Source organism: Pelodiscus sinensis, chromosome 1 (genome assembly GCF_049634645.1).
Source record: "Pelodiscus sinensis isolate JC-2024 chromosome 1, ASM4963464v1, whole genome shotgun sequence".
NCBI classification, from domain to species: Eukaryota; Metazoa; Chordata; order Testudines; family Trionychidae; genus Pelodiscus; species Pelodiscus sinensis.
The window spans coordinates 59,288,162-59,298,394 of NC_134711.1; positions in this window are offsets into that span (position 1 = coordinate 59,288,162).

A 10,233-nucleotide genomic window follows, 5' to 3' on the forward strand; every position below is an offset into this window, starting at 1 on the left:
ACATTTGAGAAGACTTGTGAAGTTTCTAGAAAATGCCAGAAGGAGTGAGAAGTGATGAGCGTGACTGGGGCCTGGAGGGGGCGCTCAGCACCTCCTCAGCAAGTGGCTGGCAGGTGTGGTGGGGAGCTGGCAGTGTTACCATGCAGACCTGTACCCACTGGGGTGGGCAGCTCATGAGCCGGGGCCCTGTGCTGCTCCTGCATCCTGGGGGCAGCCTGTCTGGCAGGTGAGGGCAGCAGAGCATGGCGGGGGGCAGTGCCTCATGGTCCATCAAGCAGCTGCTGCCATAGCACAATGACTTCTCCGAGCAGACAGCAGGCCAAGGGACAAAGAGAAGCGGGAGATGCTGTGAGCGGTGGGGCTGACAGTAAGTCCCTGTCTGCCACACTCCACTCATCCCTCCCTTGGCCCCCTGAGTTGGTATCCCCAGGTCTTCCCATGCCCTGCCCTCCCCCATGCCTGCTGCCTCGTTTGCTTGCCCCACTTCACTGCCGCATCCTCCCATCTGTGCCACCCCTCAGCATGCTGCACCGCAGCCATGAGGCAGGGCTCAGCTAATGACTATAAAAGAAAGGAGATAGTGTGAGTTCAAGATCTTAAACAGCCTAAGCAATAAAGTAAAATCAGGATAATCTCATGGAAAGACTCCTATTTAGTTGCTTCTGAAGACCATTTTCCTAGACCTGAAAGACTATTTGAGAACTCATCAACAAGAAAGATGAGGCTTCATGGTAAGGATTCAGAGTTCCATTTATTATTTCATGATGTACCATTTTGTAATTTGTAATGTGTCACTTTAGAAACAGGCATCACAAATTCTAGTTGTTGGGGGATTTTTTAAAGTGTCAAAATGTATTAGCTGGGTAACTCAGGCCCATTAGGATGGGAGATAAATTAAGGTGCTGTATGATGAGTAGTTTGCAGTGTGAGAGTCCCCATCGAATACAGGTAGATGATTTTTTTGTATAAAGATAATATTTTTATTGTTCTATAACTTCAGTACAATCCTTCAAGTAATACCACTTGTACTCCCAGACCCAGTAAATAAGAGTACTTTGGTGCAGTAAAATAGCAGTTGTTCTGTGTTTATATACCACTCTTCATTTTAAAATCTTTTTCTCACTCTTAATCCTCTATTCTTTAATTCAGGGAGGAAAAAGAAAAGTGATAACTATTTCTGAAATAGACTCATGTACATTCATGAAGTGCTAACTACTGTGCTAAGTGTACCATCAAATATAATCTATTGTAGTAATGTTTATAACAACCATTACCTACTTCAGAAGATTAATAAACACAAGAAGGTGTGTTTTGATGACATCATCACTCTGAATCCAGAGTAGAACAAGTACTGAAGAACCTCAGAGTTGCAAACACCTTAGGAATGGAGGTTGATCATAACTTTGAACAAAAAATTATGGTTGTTCTTTCAAAAGTTTGCAACTTAACATTGACTTAATATAGATTTGAAACTTCTATGCAAAAGAAAAATGCTGCTTTTAATCATCTTAATTTAAATACAACAAGCACAAAGTTTTCTTACCTTGTCAAATCCTTTTTAAATGTTTCCTTTATTTTGTTTAGTAGTCTATGTTTAACACAGTACTGTACTGTGTGGGTTTTTTAATATCTGTTGCTGCCTAAATGAGTACTGCAGGTTCCAAATAAGGCGGTGTGCTTGATCAGTCAGTTCATAACTCTGGTGTTCGTAATTCTGTGGTTCTAGTATTCCCAGAGTTGAGAAAAGAACATGAGCGTATTACGGGTTAGACAGCTTATGAGAGTGGGAGGAAAAAGTGATAACATGAATATGACCATCTTTAAACATTCAGTTGAAGATTTTAAGAGGTTGATAACGACTCAACTGGTAAGAGGAACTCAGACCTGTCTTAAAGAAAAAGCAATAGACTATCAAAAATCAGATTTGCCCAGCTGAAGATAAATATCTGTAACCATCAAGATAGAAAAATGCCTCTTATAATTGCAACATGGAAAATTTCACAACAATTTCTAGAGTATCATTGGATGCTAAATACATGTAACATAGTGCTAATAGGTACAGATGTCAAATCAATAAATTTGAGGTCTAGTTAGAAAAGTCTAACTAGCTTAGTGTTGCCACTTCTGACAAACTATTGTGAGAGATTTGTTTTCCCAACATGACAATGTTATTTTCTTAAAATATCCTATTAAAATCTCCTGGATTGCTTTCACTAGTCTCTGGGAGTATGTCTACACTTGCAGCCTAATTCGAAATAGGGCTGCAAATGTAGGCATTCGAAATTGCAGATCAAGCCCGGGATCTAAATATCCTGTGCTTGATTTGCATGTTCCTGGCTGGGCGCCATCTTTGAAATTGACAAGCCCGGAATAACTGCCCGTGTCTACAGTGAAACGGGCGTTCAAAATAAAGCCCTAAGTCAAAATACCTGTTATTCCTCCTGCAATGAGGTTTAACAGGTAGTTCGAACTAGGGCTTTATTTCAAACGCCCGTTTCATGGCCGCGTGTAGATGTCGGCAGTTATTCCGGGCTTGTCAATTTCAAAGATGGTGCCCGGCCGGGAACATGCAAATCAAGCACAGGATATTTAGCTCCCGGGCTTGATTTGCAATTTCAAATGCCTACATTTGCAGCCCTATTTCGAATTAGGCTGCAAGTATAGACATATCTTGGGAGATCAATGCTAATTTGTGAGGACTCCAGGACAATCCTGGAGTGTTGACAACTCAAGCTACTAGCTGCCTCTTGCAGTGAAATTGCACATCTGTGGCCAAAGGATTGTGCCTGCAGAGAGAATAAAACCATATATCAGATAAATAGGGTGGACAGGGAAATGTAAGTAAGAATCTTGTTTAAGAAAAAAAGTTCGTTCTCCCCTCCCCCACCATTATATATACTACTTGTGGAAATTATTGTGCAAATAAAGCTACAATATCTTAAAAACTAATTTTCAATGATTCCTTTGTCACCTCTGAAAGAAATCACACCTAAATATGAAAAAATGAGTAGGGCAATGTTTGTTAGTTATTTAGTTATGCAGCTGAATGGTGGTTATTAGAGTAATAAAAAATGCCCGAGCAGGAGAATGGAGGCTGGAGTACTGATAAAGCAAATTATAGATGAAATAGTATGAGGAAGAGAGACTCATCCTAGAAAATATAATTTTATCTAAAATATGTAAGCAATATCACCACTGCCACTGTTCTGGACAGATTTCTACTGCAAAGCTCTTTTGTAAGATTAAAATGGGTTTAAACAGTGGCTTCAAGCAGAAACTTAAATTGCAGGCAAAAATAAATAACCGTTTGTCCTTTTCCCCAAAATAAATTGAAATAAATAGTTTAGGCCATTTTTTGGCTTCCAGTGTGTACAAAAATATTTCAAAGGAACTGCTGGGCCTAGGTGGGAAAAGCACCCTGAGCTCGAGTGGCCATAGGCCAGAACAGTGCATTAAAGGCATGATTTAAAGCCTACTATAATCAGTGGAAAGACTCCAATTCATTTCCCAGGGCTTTGGGCCATGCTCTTTCAGCCTCCTCCACTTCATGCAGAGAGAAATCTCTTTAGATACACCTGCATTACAACAGCTCAATGAGCTTTTCTTGGCTGTCCATAGAGCTGACAGTTACTTTGCAACACTGCAAGATTTTGCTCCATATTTCAGATACAAGCAAATACTGAACATTTGTGCCTCTGGTCATCTACCCAGATTGTGAACTATAACAATTAAGCTAAACTCCCTTTTTTGGTACGACTGCCATTTCTCTCTACACCTACCTTGGTTCACTGACTTGGGGATGTCATATGTTGTAGATGAGCTTTATTGGGTGAGGTTTAGGCTCCTACATTAATTGAGCTAGTCACAGCCTGAAAAAACAGCATTCATTCACAGAAATATTGTTGCAAAGAGCAGGCAATGTGGCTTGCACAGGGAAATTTCCACATACCTCAGAGAAGCAAAAAAGCACTACTTAAAGAGAACTGTACATAAAATACAAGTTGAGCTCTTAGAAAAGTGAAGTTAAAGCCCACAACATCCATCTTCTGAGTCTATGGAAACTGAAAGGGAAGATGTTCCACAGCTGCTGGATTTGAACAGGAGAGCTCCTTAAAGAATATATGATGGACCTATCACTTAATTTCTTAAATCTCAAATATATTAGGATGATGAAAATTAAGAATTGTGGACTTCATCCATCTATAGTGGAGAATATTTGCTTTTGCTAGCATAGTGCAGTAGTTTGTAAATCTTCATTTTATTGTTTTGCTCATATGCTAAACTTAACTCACAACTGTCTATGAAACCAATAGAATCAAGGGGGTGTTCAGCACCTTTATAAAATTCAAGACAATGTTGTGATTAGATTATTCAGCTACTAGATGCCATTAGACAGAATTTAGGATTTTCAGTACTTTAATGGACTGTGAACTCTTACAAAAAGAAGCATTAAAATTTTTCATCTCCAACTCAAGGGTTGATTCCTGCTCAGTCAGATTTGCATAGCTAAAAAGCAGAAGTTTCCACTGGTCTAGAACAATGATGGGCAATCAAGACTGGTGAGTGTACTGCATGAGTGACTCTCCTTCTTCTCAGTGGGCCACAAGATTGTTGTAACCAAGGCAGTCTCTCAGGATAGGATAGTTTTGTTAACTATGCTTGCGTATCAAGAAATTGCTGATTGAAACATATCAGTGTTTTGATTTGATGCAGAGGGAACATACAGCTGCAGTTCCCAACCACCTGTTGCAGACGTGGGCGCAAACCCCTGCCTGCCAAGCCACGGCACACTGCCAGGCCACATTCCCAGATGCTAATGAGCCCGCCTGCTGGATTTCCCCATGCAGCAGTCAGGTGAGAGGCCTGGCGGATGATGGGGTGTGCTGCAGCTGGAACTGGGGCTGCAATGAAGCTGTCCCTACTGGGCTCTCCCCGGTTCCCGTTCCAGTGGCCCGGCTAGTGGAACCATGTGATGGGCAGCTGCAGGGCTCAGCCGGGGCGAAGTGCCACATGGAACCCAGTTGCAGTGGCATTCAGTAGGGGCCCGGCTGCTGGGGCAGTCAGGCTCCACATGGTGCTTGGCCCCAGCTGAGCACCACAGTAACTAGGCCCCAGCTGAGCGCTGGAGTAACCAGGTCCCTGCTGAGCGCCGCCCACAGCAGCTGGGCTCCACGCAGCGCTTGGCCCCAAGCCAAGTGCTGCAGCTGTGCTCAGCAGGGGTCCGGCTGCCTTGGCACTCAACTGGGGCCAAGTACCACGTGGAGCCTGGCTGCCGGGGCACTCAGCAGAGGTCCGGCACACTGCAGGCGCCACGCAGCCCTCCTGCCATGTGGGAAAGCACTCTGCGCTCAACTGGCGGCTGGGAGGCAGCCGCAGGGCTAGGTGAGGGGAGAGGGGCAGTCACAGGAGGTTCTGAGGCTGGGGGGATTAAGAGCTGGGGGGGGCTGATTTGAGGGGCACTATGACATCCAAGATGGGGAACTGGCACTGGGAGGCTCTGGTGGTGAGGCTAGTAGTGAGGGGGCGAGGAGGGCAGGGCTGGCACTGGGGGCAGTGCTAGTATTGGGGATTGGCACAGAGAGGACCTGGGGGGATTGGGTGCAGTGGGGCTCTGGAATTAGGAGGCTGCAACTGGGGTGTTTGTGGCAGGAGGACTGGCATGGCGGGGGGAGAGCGGTGGACTCTGGAGTCAGTGTCTGATGCTGGGGAGCAGTGGAGGGGTGAGGGACTCTAGGGATTTAGGCTGCAATGAGGAGTAACGGTAGTTCGAATTAGGAGCTTTAATTCGAACTACCTAGTCCGTGCCGCGTGTAGCCGCAGGCAGGGAGTTTGAACTACGGGCATTTAAAAATGGCGGCGCCTGAGAACATGCAAATAAAGCCCGGGATATTTAAATCCCGGGCATCATTTGCAAGTTCGAATGCCTACATTAGCCACCCTAGTTCGAACTAGGGTGGCAGTGTAGACATACCCTCAGAGACTATGTATATGGTGCTTGGTCCTGCTGTGAGGGCAGGGGATTGGACTTGATGACCTCTTGAGGTCCCTTCCAGTTTTAGTATATTACTATCCTGTAATTTTCCCACATCACCCTATAACAGTAGAATTGTACTGCTAACACTTTCCAGGAACACAGATAGCAATGGAAGAGGGGATAGATTTGCTCAATCCCTGAAGTCATGGAGAGTCTTGCCATGGACATTAACAGGAAATGGATCAGGGCCTCCATGCTGTTTTCTTACTATAAGATCAAAGCCTTTGCAGCTCATTTTGATTGTGCATATTTACTACATTAAATTACTATCATCTTTGCTTTATTATCCCATCACATTTTCAGCTTTGATTAGTTTATATCTCAAATATGGAAGAGTAGTTAGCTTGTTTAGTTAGCTGAGCATTATTTAAATGTCCACCTTAAGCTCTTTGTATCACAAATTGTATGGGAAAGCCTGTTAAATGCTACAACACAACCAATGTCATCAATGTGGTAACTGAATGCAAATTGACAGCCTTGCCATCTAAATGCAACTCCAGTGATGACAAGTTGTGTTTGTTTCACTGCATTTGCTTATCCTTCCTTATTGTGAATTACAGAACATCATAAAATGTAGCAAGAGATTTAAAAATTAATCAGAATTTTAACACAGTAAGAATGGTGTCCATATGGACTCAAATCAATCTACAATAATGTCTTCCTTGGAGCCACTTTCATGATATCAAATCAATGATCTGAAAACTGAATGTGTATCTAAACAAGCCTTGACATGAGCGATATGCTTTAATGAAATTTTAGCAGTTTCACATTTTGAAAAGCATCCTCCTCTAATGGATTCGGAGCCATTCCAGTTGCTGCTAACAAGCAGTAATTACAAAGTACTAAGTCAATACTATGGGTCATATACAGCCCTCACTCTGTGGAAGAACTTCTATTGATGTACATGGAAATTGCATGCATGGATTACCATTACAAGCTAAATTCAGACCTGATGTAAGCAAGTATGAGAAATATTGACTTTCTAGCCTGCTCTAATGCAGAGTCCTGGCTTTCCTGAGGTTTGACTTTTATATTGCTTGTTAGTCTGGATTTATGTTGTTGCTTTAACCCTTCTCTCCATGATTGACTGCTTCTAGAGCAGAGATTCTCAAACTTCATTGTACCACAACCTTCTTCTGACAACAAAAATTACTACATGATCCCAGAAGAGGGGATCAAAGCCCAAGCCCCGCTGCTCTGGGTAGAATGGCCAAAGCCCAAGGGATTCAAATCCACGTAGGGGACCTGTGACCTGAGACTCACCAACAGTGCTGAAGCCCTCGGCTTCAGACCTGGGTAGTGGGGCTCGGGCTTGGGCTTTAGCTCTGCCCCAGGGCCCCAGCAACTCTAACCCCAGCTCTAGTAACCTCATTAAAACAGGATCGCAACTCACTTTGGGGTCTCAACACACATTTGAGAACTGCTGTAATAAACTTATTGTTTTACTAGTTATTCCTCTAATAGGTCTTCTCTGTCTTGGGATTCAAGATTGTTGTCAGAGTAACCCTGTTTAAAGATTACTTCCTCTCTTTTAATTCCCTCCAACTTTGATATTATTGGCACTTGTTGTTAGGGCAAGGATGATTTCAGCTCTCGTCTCTAGGACAAATAATTAATTTCTTCCTGCCCCGGTCCACTATGACATTTGATCACCTCCTCACAAGGAGCCACTTTATTAGGGTCAGTAGATCCACTTATACCAGGGCTAAATTTGCCCCTAAACATTGCTTGGGTGTATGAATCTATAAAATACAAAATTCATAGGTGTTAAGTTCATGATCATCTAGTTAGACCTCCTCCTCCTCAAATCAAAAGACTTCAAGTTATAGAGACTCCACCATTTACACTTGTTTAAACCTGTAAGTGCCTATGGCACACACTGCAGAGGAAGACAAAAATAAACCCAACAACAGGGTCCCTGCTCATCTGATGGGAGGTTGGGAAAGAATTCCAGATATGATGATCAGACCAACTCTAAGCATGTGGACAAGATCCACCAGCCAGACATGTGGCAAAGAATTCTCTGTAGTAAGTCCAGAGTTTTCCCCCTATCTACTGTCCCATCATGGAGCATTAGAGATATTTGCTGCTAGCAATTCCACATTGCCTACATGTCTTTGTAGGCAGTCTGATCATCATACCATCCCTTCTATAAATTTACCTAACTCAGTCTTGAAGCTAGTTACATTTTTTGCCCCCACTGCTCCCCTAGGAAGTTTGTTCTAGAACTTCACTCCTCTGATGGTTAGAAACCTTTGTCTAATTTCAAGACTAAACTTGTTGATAGCCAGTTTATATTAATTTCTTCTTGTGTCTATAATGGCATTTAAATAACTCCTCTCCCTCCCTGGCATTTGTCTCTCTGATGTATTTATATGTAACCGTTCTGCCAAGTAGTGTCGGCAGCAGCCAGGGCTGGGTTCAATATCTAGGGGTTCCCTTTCATCCATTTCACACAGAACCGGCTCGAGCCCCCACCCAGTATCTTGGGAAATTCACACACCGGGGCACCTCTGAGAAGCAATGCTTCCCCACTCGCAAGCACAGAGTCTGAGCATAGAAAAGAAACTTTTAATGAAAGAGAGAGAGAAGTCACATGGCATTAACGTGGGAAAATACCACAACCAGAGTTCATCCCAACCCATGAGTAACCGTCCCAGCTCAAAGGGAGTGAGCAATGGCCTTTGCCTCTCAGGCTCACTAGTCCAACAATGTAAAGGTCCCATTCACCTACCTAAACTTTCTCCGTACCCCACTTCAAATGCTCCACTTACAGCTCTGTCCAGTCAGTGCGGATCCAGACACATCACCCTGATGACTCCACTCATTGAGACTGAGTCCATGCCACCTTTGTGCGGCTCCTGTCAGCTGCCCTGCTGGCTGCCTGCTACTTCTCCTACCAGCTGCCCTGATGGCCACCTGCCGCTGCTTCTACCAGCTGGCTGCTCCCACCAGCCGTCATGCTGGCCACCTGCTCAACCGCCCTGCTGGCCACCCACCAGATGCTCCTGCAAGCTGCCCTGCTGGCCCCTGCCACTCCTACTGGTTGCCCACCGGTTGTAATGGGTCTGGTTCCAGGCCAAACCAGTGACTTCAGCTCTTAGTGATTTCAGTTCTTAGCTACCACCTAGGCTGGCCAAAAGATTCCAGCTTCCACTGGAATAACAAAGAGACTCCTTATGGAGTCTGCTTCGGGTATATCCTTAGAACAGGGGGGAAAGGAGACAGGTTGAATCAGTCTTACAGCTCAAACCTGACTGGCATGAAGATGACTGGCTCAAGCCCTACCACCCAAATCTGTCTGTGACGGGCCAGCGGCAGCCTGCACTAATGCGCGGAGGGGTAGCGGCTCTGGCTCTGACAGGAAGCCCAGGAGGTGCGGCCCAACCAAGGTGCCGATGGGGCACCGCATTCCCCGAGCCCAGCATGGAACGGAGTCCCATGGCCACGGCAAACTGCGCCGGCCACCAGGTGGGCTGGGACATGCGCGCGCTGGGCAGGGGACACCGGGACGTAGCCCCGCCTCCTACTGCCCTGCTTAGGGAGGCCGGCCATGCCGGGGGCAGGGCTGAGAAGGGCAGCATGACCTCCGGCGAGGCATTCAAAAGCTGTGCCGGAGCCGGAGCACAGGGGAGGACGCCAAGGAGGCGATTCCTCCCACCCCGGCTGAGACAGGAAGCCGGGACACTGGAGGAGCTATGGGATGACCACACACATACCGCCGACGGTGAGGTAAACGCTGTTGGGCTGGGACCATGAACTGCTTACTCAGGGGAGGCTAGGAAGCAGCCCAGGCCAGGGACATATTGGCGCCCGTGGGCTGACGTTTTAAAGGGTGAGACCCCATCAGCCGGGTAAGGGTCGAAACCCTAACCCTTAGGGCCCTGGGCTGGGACCCAGTGGAGAGGGAGGGCCCGGGTCCCCCTAGCCACCCCTGTATCCCTCCGGGTAGCACACGACGTGGGAAAGGAGCAAACGGGTGCAAGGTGGTCGGGACTGCCACCACGAGAACCGTGGTGATCTTACAAGGTGCCCCCAACAGGGGGAATCAGGGATGCAGGGCTTGCTGGGCCCCAATACCCCCCCCCTCCCGGGGAGTGGCACGGGAGCTCGCGTCCATTTAACCGGCATCTTGATAGCATTCAGATGGAGGGCTCGCTGGGCCATAACCCCAGATTGGGGGTTGCGCGCTCACGCCC